General features: G+C 41.0%; 1 protein-coding gene across 2 annotated transcripts in view; it reads right to left on the bottom strand.

The window, feature by feature from the left end:
• Window positions 1–17,270, bottom strand: part of LOC139581133 (leucine-rich repeat and immunoglobulin-like domain-containing nogo receptor-interacting protein 2) — a 395,362-nt gene that overhangs the window by 3,842 nt on the left and 374,250 nt on the right. The window lies entirely within an intron of this gene.

The raw sequence follows: 17,270 nt of genomic DNA, 5'->3' as shown, positions 1-17,270 counted from the left end.
AAACATGATTGGAAAAACATGATTATTTCCGCCGTCCAAACACATTGAGAGTGAACACAATCAACACGTAGAAATTGTTGGAGGGCAGAACCTAATGGGAAGAAAATTAGGTTTGTAATTATAAGGATTATCACAAAGGCCGCAAAGCTAATAAATGAAGATCCGGGAGGTTAATCCGTTTTAAAAAATCCAATTAAAAAATGTATCCAAAAGGTGTCAAAACAAACACCATTACACTCTGAAAGAGTAGCATCTGTAGTCAAGATGTGTCTGCTTTGGTTTTCAGCAGCAGAGAGTGGGGTTGAGATATTGCCTTTCACCTGTAGTAATAGGATGGGCCAAAGCCTTACACGGAACAAGATTCTCAAATAAATTCCATCAACAGTAATGTAATGCCTCAGTGTAACTCTAACACGTACTCATAAGGGGCACAGGGGCACATGCCCCATCAGATTCATCCTGTTTTACATACATATATATATATACATTTACACACACACACACACACACACACACACACACACACACACACACACACACACACACACACACACACACACACACACACACACACACACACACACACACATACATACATACATACATACATACATACATACATACATACATACATACATACATACATACATACATATATACATATATACATATATACATACAGTGGGGAGAACAAGTATTTGATACACTGCCGATTTTGCAGGTTTTCCTACTTACAAAGCATGTAGAGGTCTGTAATTTTTATCATAGGTACACTTCAACTGTGAGAGACGGAATCTAAAACAAAAATCCAGAAAATCACATTGTATGATTTTTAAGTAATTAATTTGCATTTTATTGCATGACATAAGTATTTGATACATCAGAAAAGCAGAACTGAATATTTGGTACAGAAACCCTAGTTTGCAATTACAGAGATCATACGTTTCCTGTAGTTCTTGACCAGGTTTGCACACACTGCAGCAGGGATTTTGGCCCACTCCTCCATACAGACCTTCTCCAGATCCTTCAGGTTTCGGGGCTGTCGCTGGGCAATACGGACTTTCGGCTCCCTCCAAAGATTTTCTATTGGGTTCAGGTCTGGAGACTGGCTAGGCCACTCCAGGACCTTGAGATGCTTCTGGCAGCATATGGCATTTTGAATAACTCACCACAGGCTAATGAGAAGTGTGTGCTTGAAAGGATGCACATAACTCTGCAATGTTTGGATTCTCAGTCTTAAATCATTTTCCACCCACAGTCTGTGCCTGTATTTAGCTTCATGCTAGTGAGGGCCGAGAATCCGCTCTCACATAGGTACGTGGTTGCAAAGGGCATCAGCGTCTTAACAACGCGATTTGCCAAGGCAAGAAACTCTGAGCACACCCCTATCCAGAAAGCTGGCAGTGGCTTCTGATTAAATACAATTTTCACAGAACCGCTTGTTGTAATTTCGATGAGGCTCTCTTGTTCAGATATCGGTAAGTGGACTGGAGGAAGGGCATGAAAGGGATAACGAATCCAGTTGTTTGTGTCGTCCGTTTCAGGAAAGTACCTGTGTAATTGCGCATGCAGCTCACTCAAGTGCTTCGCTATATCACATTTGACATTGTCCGTAAGCTTGAGTTAATTTGCACACAAAAAAATCATACAATGATGGAAAGACCTGTGTGTTGTCCTTGTTAATCAAGACAGAAAAGAGCTCCAACTTCTTAATCATAGCCTCAATTTTGTCAGTCATGTGAGAAACACATCACGCAAGCGGTCAGACAAGTGAAAATGATGATCAGTAAAGAAAACTTTAAGCTCGTCTCTCAATATAAAAAAACGTGTCAATACTTTGCCCCTTGATAACCAGCGCACTTCCATATATTGTAAAAGCATTTTATGATCGCTGCCAATATCATTGCATAATGCAGAAAATACCCGAGAATTCAGGGGCATTGCTTTAACAAAGTTAACCATTTTCACTGTAGTGACCAAAACGTCTATCAAGTTGCCAGGCATTCCCTTGGCAGCAAGAGCCTCTCGTGGATGCTGCAGTGTACTTAAGTGGTTCAGGAGCAACTGCTTGCACGCGCGTTACCACTCCACTATGTCTCCCTGTCATGGCTTTTGCGCCATCAGTACAGATACCAACACATCTTGACCACCAAAGTCCATTTGAGGTCACAAAGCTGTCCAGTACTTTAAACATATCCTCTCATGTTGTCCTGGTTTCCAGTTGTTTGCAGAATAGGATGTCTTCCTTAATTGACCCCCTATAAACGTATTGGACATATACCAGGAGCTGTGCCAGGCCCGCCACGTCTGTTCATTCATCCAGCTGTAACGCATTTAATTCACTGGTTTGTATGCAAAGCAGTAATTGTTTCAAAACATCTCCTGCCATGTCACTGATGCGTTGTGAAACAGTGTTGTTTGATGAAAGCATTGTCTGTATAGTTTATTTTGGCCTTTTCCCCCCAGCATTGTCCCAGCCATATCCACGGCAGCAGGAAGAATTAAGTCCTCCACAAGAGTATGGGGCTTGTCTGTCCTAGCCATTCAGTAGCTCACCATATAAGACGCTTCTAGCCCCTTCTTATTAATGGTATCTGTTGCTTTTATACATGTCTTACTACTCAAAAGTCTTCTTTATTCACACTCCAAAAACTCCCGTGGCTTATTTTTGAAATTGTCATGTTTCGTTTCTAAATGTCTAAGCAAGAGTGAAGGTTTCCCGCGAGAGAGTAACGGTTAATGTGATTGGATGTTCATTATTTGACTAGGCTACCTGTGAGCAGAGGAGAGCGAATAGATGTGAGAAGGAATTATACAACGATCAAAGGGATGAAAGTGAACTGTGTTTGCGTGTGATCAGGGGCGTAATCATTCGGACGATTCTGTTAAAACATTTCTTAAATGGAAGCAAACTGAACGAAACGGGAATAAACATACATGGATTTGTCCAATAGAAACTTTTGTTTGCAACCGTTGGACAAATGATTACACCCTGTAAGGCGATATTGAACGTGCCAATGTATGTCACCTTGATTACTCAAACGTCTCTCGACCTGGGCACCTACGTTGTAAACTTTCATTCATAGTCTATTTTGTAGCCACCTCATGAAGGGAAAATATTTGCATCATGGAGTAGCCTAAACTTGTCAACGTCACTGTTCATTGAGCTGGTGAATGGAATGTGAATGGCATTCATCCAATATGGTCATTACAAAAATATTGTCCTCCCTCATTATTAAACAGCACTAACAGCCACTGATGACGTCACATGTTATCACATTAACTGCACAGAAGATCACGTGATGAGCAACCATGACGTGCCAGAGTGTTCGTCCTTTAACTTGCACAGTCACAACCAACACACATTGCCATCCTGCTCAGCATGTGCAATAGCCTACAGTATGTGGCATGACTTCACAGTAGTGTTTTCACATTCTTCCCAAACGCTTTTGGCTCTCTCGTGTCTTTGGGATGACCTCAGGGTGGTCAGCTGAGCGTTGTCTCTGAGACTGATACTACATCAAAATGTACGCTCATATTGTTATAGCGCCCATCTGATAATGCAGGCCGACCGCCCTATTCACTGTCTGAGCTTGTGAATGCAAAACGAGCTTTTATCAGATTGAAGTCTAGAGGTGAGAGAGCAGCTACAGGAGATTGCGATCACTCCCCAGGCAGTTGACTGGTATATTCCATGGGCCACCACAGATCTCTCCCTCTTTCTCTTTCTCTCTCTCTCTTTCTCTCACTGTCTCAATTTCTCCATTCTCGCTCTCTCCTTCCGGCTCTTTCTCCTTTCTGTCTTGAGTGTGCACAGTGCTCCAGCTCACAAAAAGAACAACACAGCTGTTCAATATTCAGTTGCATCCTAAAGAAAAATACAATGTATAATAATGGAGATTTCAATGGGAGATTAATTTAATGAAGAATCTATTAATGTTTAATCAACAATTCCACTCTTAATCCCCTTTCATAAAGCCTCAGTAAAATACACCGTGGAAAACCAATACATTTAGAAACATTTATGCACTTTGACATTAAAAGTTGATGCTTTTCAAGACAAAAAGAAGACATCTTTCATAACACATAGACTTGTTTATGCTCTGTGGAATCTGTGAAACTCCTCATGATGTGTCTTTCGCAATCATCAAGGCATCTGTTTAAAATGAGATATCCAACTTCAGCAGATTTTGTATGCCAACTCGATCACTGAAAATGACTATTCAAGTGAAAGCTGATAGAGACTTGGAGAGCACAGCAGACAGAGTATGAGATGTTTGGCCCATCTAAACCTTTTGATGATAAGTACACCCCAGTGAATTGCAATGGAACCCACTGTCACTCACTATTAAATCATTCATGACCTGGGATGCTCTTTGCTTCAGATGAATACCTTTGAGAAATCTATCGAAGGTATTCACCTGAAGCAAAGACCATCAATGGTCACATACAGTTGAAGTCGGAAGTTTACATACACCTTAGCCAAATACATTTAAACCCAGTTTCACAATTCCTGACATTTAATCCTAGTAAAAATTCCCTGTTTTATGTCAGTTAGGATCACCATTTGATTTTTTTTTTTTTAAATGTCAGAATAATAGTAGAGAGAATTATTTATTCCAGCTTTTATTTCTTTCATCACATTTCCAGTGTGTCAGAAGTTTACATACACTCAATTAGTATTCGGTAGCATTGCCTTTAAATTGTTGGGTCAAACTTGGGTCAAACGTTTCGGGTAGCCTTCCACAAGCTTCCCACAATAAGTTGGGTGAATTTTGGCCCATTCCTCCTGACAGAGCTGGTGTAACTGAGTCAGTTTGTAGGCATCCTTGCTCGCACACGATTTTCCAGTTCTGCCCACAAATGTTCAATAGGATTGAGGTCAGGGCTTTATGATGTCCACTCCAATACCTTGACTTTGTTGTCCTTAAGCCATTTTGCTACAACTTTGGAAGTATGCTTGGGGTCATTGTCCATTTGGAAGACCCATTTGCCAACAAGCATTAACTTCCTGACTGATGTCTTGAGATGATTCTTCAATATATCCACATATTTTCCCCCTCATGATGCCATCTATTTTGTGAAATGCACCAGTCCCTCCTGCAGCAAAGCACCCCCACAACATGATGCTGCCACCCCTGTGCTTCACGGTTGGGATGGTGTTCTTTGGCTTGCAAGCCTTCCCCTTTTTCCTCCAAACATAACGTTGGTAATTACGGCCAAACTGTTCTATTTTTGTATCATCATACCAGAGGACATTGCAAACCGTAGTCTGGCTTTTTGATGGTGGTTTGGAGCAGTGGCTTCTTCCTTGCTGAGCGGCCTTTCAGGTTATGTTGATATAGGACTCGTTTTACTGTGGATATAGATACTTTTGTACCCCTTTCCTCCAGCATCTTCACAAGGTCCTCTGCTGTTGTTCTGGGATTGATTTGCACTTTTCTCACCAAAGTACGTTCATCTCTAGGAGACAGAATGGGTCTCCTTCCTGAGGGGTATGACGGCTGCGTGGTCCCATGGTGTTTATACTTGCGTACTATTGTTTGTACAGATTAACGTGGTACCTTCAGGCATTTGGAAAATGCACCCAAGGATGAACAAGACTTGTGTAGGCCTACACTTTTTTCTGAGGTCTTGGCTGATTTCTTTAGATTTTCCCATGATGTCAAGTAAAGAGGCACTGAGTTTGAAGGTAGGCCTTGAAATACATCCACAGGTACACCTCCAATTGACTCAAATAATGTCAATTAGCCTATCAGAAGCTTCTAAAGCCATGGCATCATTTTCTGAAATTTTCCAAGCTGTTTAAAGGCACAGTCAACTTAGTGTATGTAAACTTCTGACCGACTGGAATTGTGATACAGTGAATTATAAGTGAAATAATCTGTCTATAAACAATTGTTGGAAAGATAACTTGTGTCATGCACAAAGTAGATGTCCAAACCGACTTGCCAAAACTATAGTTTGTTAAAAAAGACATTTGTGGTAGTTGACTCCAACCTGAGTGTATGTAAACTTCTGACTTCAACTGTAACTAAAGCAGAGCTAAATGAAGTAAGCGTATCCCTCTATCTGAGGAGGCTTGAACAACACCCCAAAAACCTCAAAAAGCAGGCACGTTCTATTTGCTGGTGTTTGCCCAAGTAGTTGAGGATTAGATAACAAACTTGGCCCCTGTGCAATGAACAAGTAAAAGCCATTTGAGAAATTGGCCTGGTCCATATCTCCACTGGAAGGTTTTAAGAGTGTTTTTGATGTGGCCCTTGGGCTACGATCATTCCATGTAATGCAATGGCTTTTCACACCCATTGGTGTCTCTGCGCTCCAGCCGGATGTTCCAAGATGTCCGCTTTGTTTAGCCAGCAATTGACCACAGTCAAAGTGTTAGTTATAGGAGGGTACAGGAATAAAGAGAGTCCTCCACTATTGGGAGCTGGTTTTTCACGTTTGGTTGTCTTGTACATTTATCTGTGTTGGTTGCCTTCAAGCCTGCAGCTCAGAATAATGCTGAGAGAGAGAGAGAGAGAGAGAGAGAGAGAGAGAGAGAGAGAGAGAGAGAGAGAGAGAGAGAGAGAGAGAGAGAGAGAGAGAGAGAGAGAGAGAGAGAGAGAGAGAGAGAGAGAGAGAGAGAGAGAGAGAGAGAGAGAGAGAGAGAGAGAGAGAGAGAGAGAGAGAGAGAGAGAGAGAGAGAGAGAGAGAGAGAGAGAGAGAGAGAGAGAGAGAGAGAGAGAGAGAGAGAGAGAGAGAGAGAGAGAGAGAGAGAGAGAGAGAGAGAGAGAGAGCCTCCCCCTTCTGGTCTCAAATTCATATGAATAAGTACAAGGTTGATGTAGCTCAACATTTCATTCATCCTCCCTAGGGTCTCTAGTTGGAAAAAATCTTTGAATGTTCTGGTTGGAAAACTGTCACACACATCTAAATGTCCTTTCTCTATTTACAGGAGTTCAGCTATCCAGAATCAGAACCAGAATCATGCTACTATAGGGCTAAACAATAATTGTTCCACTCCACTAGGGTACCGAGAGGGATGAAAGACACCTCCACTAGACAACTTCACTGAGTCTAGACATTCACATTTCACAGTCATTCCATGTTTGCTTCATGCATTATATCATCCTTTAAAATAAAGTACATGTTTTCTTTATCTTTACAGTAGTAAATGTTGCATTAGATAGATATTTTAGATTTAATTGATGAAAGATGATTTATATATATTTTCGTGTTGTTGGTTATACTTGCTGTAGTCTGGTCTTTTTGGGCCAGACTGTGTTCTATTAATTTTTATACAACGGATGGGTCTAATCCTGAATGCTGATTGGTTAAAAGCGCATTCCAGCCGGGGGCTATTCCACAAGTTATCACCGGCTGGATATATTACTTTAAAATGCCTATTTACTCTGTTCCATCTGACTGCGCAATCCACTGTCTCATCAGTCCAGGCAGGGAAGTTATAAACTTGATCTTCACTATGAAAAGCATCTAGACATTATCTCACTCTCAGTGCATTCTGTGGTGGTGGGGCAGCCAGCTGAAAATACAGTACGGAGCAGAGTGTAGGTGTTGGTAATGTTCTCTAGTTGCGCAGTAATTGGCTCAGTGTTCTGTCATTCATGGGGACATTACGTCACTGCCAAATCTAAGGGTAGAGCCCAATAATTCAAGCCCCTTTGGTGTTATCATAGAGTTACATTAGAAGTGCCCATCCAAGAAGGTTCAAGGTCATTGGCTACAGACAAAATTACATCAAATCTACATCAACTTTGATTGGACTGATCATGTCAACATCATACTTTCAAAATCTTGGCTCGCAGTCATCATCGTGAATCAAGTTGACACTCTACTGGCAAATACTTTTTAATCCTTGTCACATGAAGAGAAATAATGAAGAGAAATTATAGATTACATTTATTGGTGCTCAATGGCCATTGGACATAAACATTACACAACAAGTTGGAAATCACAAATTCAACAATGAGTGGTTTGGAAGTAATCCATGGCTAACTGCAAACATTGCAAAGCAATCACTTGTCTGCTATTCAGTGCAGTGGGTTTGTGGTCCCAATTCTGGGACCACACATCTCTTTTCAAAGCTTAAAATTACAAACCTTCAACATTGGTCGTGCTGTCAATCCAGCATGATTTGTGCTGCTCTCAAAACAACTGTTAACTCGGAACTGGGAAATCTGACTTCAATGAGTTCAAGACAACTGGGAACTGGGAAAAAAAAAAAATCCGACTGGGAAAATACGTTTTGAACGGTCATCCAACTCGGAATTGTACATCGGGAACCCGGGCCTCTTTCTAGAGCTACGACCTGAAGATCACTGACGTCATCATGATTCAACCTTGTTTTTTTCCAAGTTCCCAGTTGTCTTGAACGCACCATGAATCCAGAGAATGCCAGACTTTGATCAAAGTTTGATGTCCAATATAGCCCACGAAGGACCGCCGCGCCACCTTCCTGTTCAAGTGAACACAGCACAATAAGGTGAATCCAAAAATGTTTTGTACGCTGCTGCATAAATGTTGTAATATGCCAGGAAGATATGTATACTGTTGCTAAGAAAGTAATACTAAGTGTATGTTGTCTAATAAGCCTATTTTTCCCTCTTAATTTCACCTACTGTTCTGACTTGGTGGTGCACATTTACCCTATAACCTGTTTTAGAGAAATGTAATTATCAAATCTTGTAAGGAGTTCCATTGTCTGCTTATATCCCCTCTTCATTTATCCTACAGTTCTGACTTGGTGTACAGGGAGAACACTGTAAGAATGGCCCATATTCTGAATGCTGTCGCTGTACATTTCATAAGTGCTGAACAAATAGTCATATTGACTACGTCCATCCTAGCTTGCTCATGAATGTCTTAATGGAAATTACGGATTGCCTCTTATCTGCTTGTCGTCTCCTTAAGCCATAGTTTGTTCATCTCAATTGTCAGTAGAAACCACATTTGTTTAAACAAATGAAGTCCCAATGCAAATCTGGGGCAGCCATATCAGCTATGTTTTTTTAAAGGCAGTAAATGAGGCTGAATTAACTGTTTTTCTGCCAGACAAGGCTCAGTTGATAGCCAGGTGTAGCAGTGGTAAGATGATGGGACTATGCTGTTGGGAAAGCTTTATGTAGGCCATAATACTTTGTGGGCACAGTTTGTCACCGTTATAGTGCAATTCATGTATTGTTTAGTGTTGTGTTGTGTAGTGGCTTTGCTGGCATGCATCCCCACATTTTTGGGGTTGGTTTGCCCCACCAAGATGCTAAAATCGGCACTGTAAACAGAGGACATTCAAGAAGGAAAATTAATAACTTCAGTGGGGTAAAGAAACGTTAAGCCTGTAATTAGCTAACTATTTAATTTATAACTAAAACATACATTTATTAGCTAGCTGATTTTGAGTTGATAGAAAGCAAGCTAAAGCTATTAGCTGCCTGACTTTCTATGGGCTGAACATTGCTAGCTAACGTTAGTTGCTACTTCCTAGCCACAAGATCGTAACATTTAACAGGTTGCTGTTGTCTAATATGTCACTTGTTTTAGTGTAGACGGGTTGTTCTAACATTTTTTAAATGTGTGTGATGATTACCCCGGACGGTGCTGGGCCAATTGTGCGCCGCCCTATGGGACTCCCAATCACGGCCGGTTGTGATACAGCCTGGAATCAAACCAGGGTCTGTAGTGACTCCTCTAGCACTGAGATGCAGTGCCTTAGACTGCTGCGCCACTCAGGAGCTGGCTGGAAGTGGAAGGGCTGGGCCGTCCCTATGTAAACCAATAAATCATGTTTCATTAAATTCAAAATGGGATATCCAACCAGCATAGGGTGTTGCCTGGAAGTCTGAGGCCACATCCCCTTCATTGTCGTCGCTTCGTGCCGACACATCAAAGGAGCAGTTCCAGACTCTTAAGTCAAGTGCGTAGAGAGGCTGGTGTTAGCAAGACTAGTGTCAGGGAGAGTGGGATATACAAAAAACACATTTCCAATTTACACGTGTATTAATTACACACTTGTACATGTGTCTGTAATAGAACAAATATACTGTACAGGGACTTTACATAATAGGATAAAGACTTGTGTTAGGCATTTTTAGACTCATGTGAACACAGTGCACTGCAAAATGAAAAATATTTACCCCTTTAATGGGAACAGAAGTAAATTAAAATTGACGCTGAAGGCCAATGGTCCCTGACCCTTTCCTTCTAAACTATGCTGGCTTGGCCTTGACTTGACTTGAAGTTGCACCAACCTCATACACACAAGCTGCATCTCATGAATTCCAGTATACTCCACACTACAGAGACAACATGCTGTGCAGTACGCCCCATCATTATCTGTAAGATCGCACTCTAATGTGAAGGGGTTAATATACGCATATTAGATATGTCAGCGCTGCTTTTGGTATCTTAATTTCCCAGATATCAAAAATGAAATAACAAACAATCCTCACAAGGGTAACTGTATGGAAAAGTTATTAAATTATAATTGAAATGTTAACGAGCCTTATAGCTTCTAACAACTCTACCCTGAAGGAAACATGTAATTAACTCGCAGGTTAATGCATTGCCAGAGTGCAATCAATCCACCTTTTATAAAGGGAGTGTCTGCAAGTAATCAAAGAGGATGGTGACGATGGAAATGAGAAGGCAATCCTGGAACGTTCTCTTCTTGGTTTATACATTATTCAAATTATTTTTGTAAAGGATGGTGGATGGCATGGGTTAGAGCCATGTGGTCTGGCCAAGGCGCAAAATGACACTGGCCTATTCTTTGATGAGCTTTGATGAGTGGGTTGTGTAACTCAAACTCTCTCAGTAAATGCAATGGTATCCGTGTAAGGGACGTGACCTAGTTAAAAAACGTCAATAACATGAAGTACATTCTCACATGGTTCTGTTACAGTACCAGTGTATCTAGCTCACTACTGTACTGTAGTTTAGCCACAGTAGAACAACAACAACACCTTTGATTAGTGAAATTTATCGTTAGTACCAATGTATGCTGTTGTGTCGGACATCCTTTCCTGTACATCGTCCTCCCCCGGCCAATGTTACAATACCAATTTATCAGTGTGATCAAACACCATTTTATTCCGAATGAACATGCGTATTTTGGAGAAAGAAATGGATCACCAAATTATTGGAATCGTATTGTAGGGATTACATGGACAAAGGATGACCTTATGGTCCAAAAACATCGGTGAAATGTTCTCCGAATGTTGTCCTCAATCAGAAGCAAATGAAAGGGAAAGTAGCTTGAGATTAACACAATTAGCATAGCTGCAACATAATCACCAACGGGAGTCATGTGAGGCAGAGAAAGAGATTTTGTGAGACTGTGAGAATCAAAGGCCTTTGGGTAGGCTAATAACAATCCGCAATTCTCCAATTGGCCTAGTGCTTTATTCACATGGCAAAGTCAAACCGAATTAATCAGTGTTAATCAGCCATAAACTTTGCTAGATGGAAGCAGCTGCTTTTTATTATTGTTTCTGATAAGCATTGAGTTTAGGAGCAGCCAAAGTGCACCGTCAAGTGGCTGGGCCTCAATTTACCCACGATCAAACCCTGCAGAATGTATTTAACACCATGACTTACAGTCTTAATCCCATGTTTAATAGTTATTCATTAATACAACTAAACTGTGGAGAGGAACAGGAGCTTGTAAGCGTGGGCTGAATATTTTGTAATTAAATGTGCCAGGATTCAATTATAATGGCACCGAATAAGGACATCATTGGCGAGCCCTGGGTAGGTGATTATTATCAATATACAAGTCAAGATGAGAGATGAGTACTTTGATCCTGAAGGCCACCGTAGATGGGAACCTGGTAAACAGGAAGAAATTGGGAAGTCCTCAAGATTTTAGTCACTAATTTCCGTTGGGGTAGACTAAGGTAATAAATAGAAGAATTTCTTCTCAATATAGCCCCCTATAGCACCCTTACCATATCAACATTAATGTATTTTCATATTGATATTGAGGTGAATTTATTATGCTTTATTGCACCACTTGAACAGGTCAAAATGCACAATAGGGAAGCATGTGTGTGCTCTCTACCATGAGTTGTCACGCCCTGGCCTTAGTATTCTTTGTTTTCTTAATTATTTTGGTTAGGTCAGGGTGTGACATGGGGAATGTATGTGGTTTTTGTAGTGTCTAGGGTGGTTGTAAGGTTTAGGGGGTTTATTAGAGTAGTTGGGTTTATGTTTAGTATAGTAGTCTAGCTGTGTCTATGGTTGAGTGTAGGTATCTAGGAAAGTCTATGGTTGCCTGAATTGGGTCTCAATTAGAGACAGCTGGTTATTGTTGTCTCTGATTGGGAGCCATATTTAAGGCAACCATAGGCTTTAGCTGTTTGTGGGGAATTGTCTATGTCTAAACGTTAGTAGCTTGTGTGTGCACTTTCGTTTTGTAGCTTCACGTTTGTTGTTTTGTTTTGTGTAGTGTTCGTTTTCGTGTTTTTTCCTTCTTCAAATAAAAAGAAGATGGCTTATTTTTCACATGCTGCGTTTTGGTCCGTCTCTCCTCCACACGATCGTGACATGAGTAGGATGTTCAGGACAGGTACTTAATCAACCATTAACAGGGCCAAGTAGTATAAAAGGTGCATCCCTGCAAACAATAATGAGTTGTGTTAGGTCGTCAGGACGTTGTCATGGTCCCCTGGAGGTTTTGTCTAGTTCAGGATGTTTTTTGGATGTTCTTGGGACATTGTGTCATGGTCCCCTGGAGGTTTTTGTTTAGTTCCTGGTTTGTCCCGGGGACGTCACCCAATGGTCACGAAGAAATTTTCTCCCACCCCCAAAAAATATATATTTTTATTTTTATCACCACCCCTTGTTACTGTTGCCAAGCCCACGATTGGTGAACCACTGATCCAGTCACAGCTCTTTGTCTTCTGCCAATGCTACAAACAGCATCTTAACATACCGTTTTTTCAATTTACATATTTGACATACACAATTACATTGTATATGTTTATTTATACAGTAGTCATAATTTAACATGTGGGATTTGAACTCCCAACCTCTTGGTTCACAACATTCTAATCTTCCTGATAGGCCACCATGTCTGTATCAATGACTGATTTCACTTGAAGGCCTATTCTTACACTTTGCACTTTAAAGTAAATCTCAGCTTCGTTAGACCTTTATTTAACTAGGCAAGTCAGTTAATAAGAACAAATTCGTATTTACAATGATGGCCTACCCCAGCCAAACCCGGACGACTCTGGGCCAATTGTGCGCCGCCCTACGGGACTCCCAATCACGGCCGGATGTGATACAGCCTGGATTAGAACCAGGGACTGTAGTGAGACCTCTATGCACTGAGATGCAGTGCCTTAGACCACTGCATCTAACTATTATTATATTCTGGAGTAACATCAAAACAGAATAATATCACCAGCATTAGAAAACAATACTGAAAATCCAAACAAAAATTTCTGAAATAGTAAATGAAATCAACGAGACAGTCAGATTAACTGATGACTAAAATAGCAGTGCAGATGGCACTATTTTGTTAAGTGGAGAGATGTACTACAGGTAATAAATGTGTAAGCGACTTCTAAAATTCTACAGAATCTGTGGCACAGCAGAAAGATCAACATACCTCATATCCAGAGGTTGTGAGTTCAAATGCCGAGTGGGGTCATATTGAAAAGTCAGTACAAAGTGATCATGTCAAATGTAATCATATTGCCATCTATTACAGATACTTACCTTAAAACCCTCATGTCATTACTTAACTTATAATGGTTTGGAAATCCTGGGACCATCACGTAACAAAAACCTCTAGGGGACCATGACATAATGTCCCAAGATCGTTAAGGGGACATTCAGGGAGCCGTCCCAAGAATGTAATAGAAACAAACCGCCAACTAGACAAAACCTCCATGGGACCATGACACAATTTCCCAAGAATGTCCTAAAAATGTCCTCGAGGATGTCCCCGCAACAAACTGGGAACTGGACAAAACCTCCAGGGGACCATGACACAACATCCCAAGAATGTTCATGGACCTTCATGACACAATGTCCCAAGAAGTCCTAAAAATGTCCCTGGAAGGAACAGAGAGAAAAGCTCCTAAGGACTAGTGAAATGAAATTCCTGAGAACTTCCTGACATGGTCCTCAGTAACATCCTGGGAATGGACAGGGAACTAGACAAAGGTCCCCGTGAGAAACTTCCCTTTGGACCATCACATGGTGTTCTTAGAACGTTCTCAGAACGTCAGTGGGATAACGTCACGTCGAACCCTCAAGGGGCCTAATGCGAATGTCCTCAGCACGTCCCCTGTTTGCTGGGATATTACCCAGGGGCTATAGAACACATTTGTCTATAATAGCAGTGGAACCCTGCCATGTTAAGTTGCCTTCAGAGAAAATACCAGTGCAGGAAAATGTGTACTCTAAGCACAGGCTAATTGCAACAAGCTCTATATAGGGAGTGTAAGCTTGGTATACTATAACGTATACTATAATGTTGCTGATTATGTTAAGATTAGCATAACCCAGCTATCAACACTGATAGTTGTTAATATCCCAAACTATTCCCTGGGGACCACTAGACATTCCACATATTTGTTCTATTCCAGAGCATTTCATTCCACTGTAGTCAACCAGTCTTCAAGCCCTTGATTAGTTGATAAAGCCATGCTAGTGTAGGGTCCCAGAGGACTGGGATGGGAAACACTGGGGTAGATCACGAATAGTCAACTATAACTTGTTCTATCTATTCTAAATGGCACACCTGCAAGAAACAATACAATACACAAGTGTATCAAATACATCTGTGTGTTAGCCAGACATAAATGATGTTTCACCTCAGTTAAGGTAAGATCAGGCTTTATATTAACCCTATGGTACATTAATCATAACATCCGGTGCTAACGTTTAAAGACAATGAAAACGGATGGCTCCCATCTGTATTTCCAACACACGTCCTCCAAATGATATAGATGCAAGCCTCTTTCCACATATCCGCACAAGCTAATGCAGTTTGTCAAGTAAGAATGCTTAATGTACCACATAAAGCAGTGTTTAATATGATAAACCGAGTAAATGGATGTCTGGGAAGGAAGCACACTTAGTTATCTTATTTCATAGGAAGTGGACACAGGTTGTTAGTGCGTATGGTGGCAGGTTATAAGTGCTGGGAATGGTTTTGTAAATGACCAACATTATATAAAGGCCTACTTCACAGCAAACAGGAGTTCAAATTGAAAACCATCCAAGTTTAATCTATTGTATCGAACCCACCTGATGTGCTATGAGGTCTATTGAAAAAGGCCTGCGTGAAATCAAAATCACTAATCAATTTGCCATTTTCATTATTTTGTTAATTACAAAAATCAATTTGCATACGAGTCACTGGCAAGTTTCTTCTGAATTTTCCCACTGACCTCCTACTCTTTGGTATTTGCGAGTAGTGACGTCAGAGAACAGTCACTCCCACACAATCTATACCAATTAAAAAATTCACAGCCTCCCTAAAACAACCACGTTCATCATGCCTGAACTAAGTGTCTTTGATAATCGCGAGCTGTCACAGCCACAGAACAGAAAAGCTGTCACAGTACCAAAACAATATACCAATACACCCGAAAACAATCCCTTCCATCTGGCCCTGAAGCAAGTGTAGCCTAGCCTCTGCCCACAGGGGAAGTGGCTGATTATTAAAATGCATTAAAAAGAGCAAAGAGTTCAATGTGTGGGCTGCTAAGTATCTTCTGCTACACTCCATCTCCCAAGTCCGGGCATCCCACATCTGATATGAGTCAGGGGTGTCTCAGCTGTATTGTGATTCAGCCAAAGGGCTTGTTAGGTGAGAAGAATGTCTCCGACGACTCCCGCATTTCCCTCAAAATGGTTCAGAGATTCAGAGCGACAAACAATATAGCCATTAGCGCCTGTTTGCTCACCTCCTTAACTACACAGACACAAACATTAGCAGGCTTCAAGTTTATGGCACTGTGTCATATAGGGAGGGATACATATCCAGCAATTCCTTGATACCCTCCACTGACCCTCTATATCCTCTAAATGTGAAACAACAATAACAACTCAAAACAATCAGGATACCAATAACCACTACAGCAAGCTCCAGCAGTACTGCATGCACTAACCTCGTGGTTGTGTTCCACCTACTCCGTTGCCCCAACAGGTTAACAAACACATCTGACATGCAAGCAGCATTTCTAGAAGCAAGTATTTTCTCCACAAAAATATTATTTTTATTGCCCCCACTTTAAAAATCAATACAACAAATATTTTATGAATCACATGACTACAAAAAAAAGTCTGATCTTGGCAAACCAAAATAAGAACAGCTTCAAAATGCTGTTACAGTAGGTTATCCACTTCTGTGCCAGATTGAGCCATAGCAAACAACACGATAGCATACCCATTTTCCCTCTCTTCCTGTTATTCCAATGAGGTCTCTGGATACTTGATCCAGTGATACCGGAATCTCATAGGATCATTCTCCCATAGCCATCTCTTGCTCAGCTCAACAATGGCTAGACATCTCCCTCAAGCTACCGCTTCCATCTCTCTCTCTCTCTCTCTCTCTCTCTCTCTGACAGACACATCCGTGCAATCAAGAGGCTTGACCTTTGGCACTCTACTCAGTGCCATTAAAATCCATTCAGATGTGGCTCCTCCCAGGGAGGGACTTGAGACTCACACTAAAAGCCTCCCGGAGTCCTAAATGTCAGCTTGTATAAGTCTGGCCACTTGCTTACAATCGTCTGAATCATTCCTTTGTTGTAGGAGGGTGGTGAGGAAGTCATTAACTACAATGAGACGCTCCCAGTTTTAATGACTGACCGTACGAGCAGATCTATGGCGTTATACCTCCTTTCATCTCGTCATTGACGACAGTCAGCAGAGAGAAGGGAGACATAATAAATTATTGATCTGCAAAGTTTTATCCATCTAAAGTGCATTTCCACTCTCTGTCACAACATACTAAAATACATATAGAGAAACTGCGTGATTGTTTCTCCAAGAGGATAACAAATAACAAAGGAATGTTCATGATTGAAAGCATTGTGTCTAACTGGATTACATACAGTAGGCATCCCATGCATATGAAATCAAACAACCAAATTAATCGAAAAGCACTCAAATGACCTGCAATTCTGTCCTTTGTGTTGTAAATGTTCATAAAATGGTAATATTACCCTAATTACCCGAGTTTGACACTGCAGGTAGCTGCGTTAAAACACTATACATGTCGTCCATCCAAAACAAAAAACGGTGAT

Source organism: Salvelinus alpinus, chromosome 7 (genome assembly GCF_045679555.1).
Source record: "Salvelinus alpinus chromosome 7, SLU_Salpinus.1, whole genome shotgun sequence".
NCBI classification, from domain to species: Eukaryota; Metazoa; Chordata; class Actinopteri; order Salmoniformes; family Salmonidae; genus Salvelinus; species Salvelinus alpinus.
Note: the sequence above shows the minus strand (reverse complement) of the source record. Positions and strands in the feature narration are given on the sequence as shown.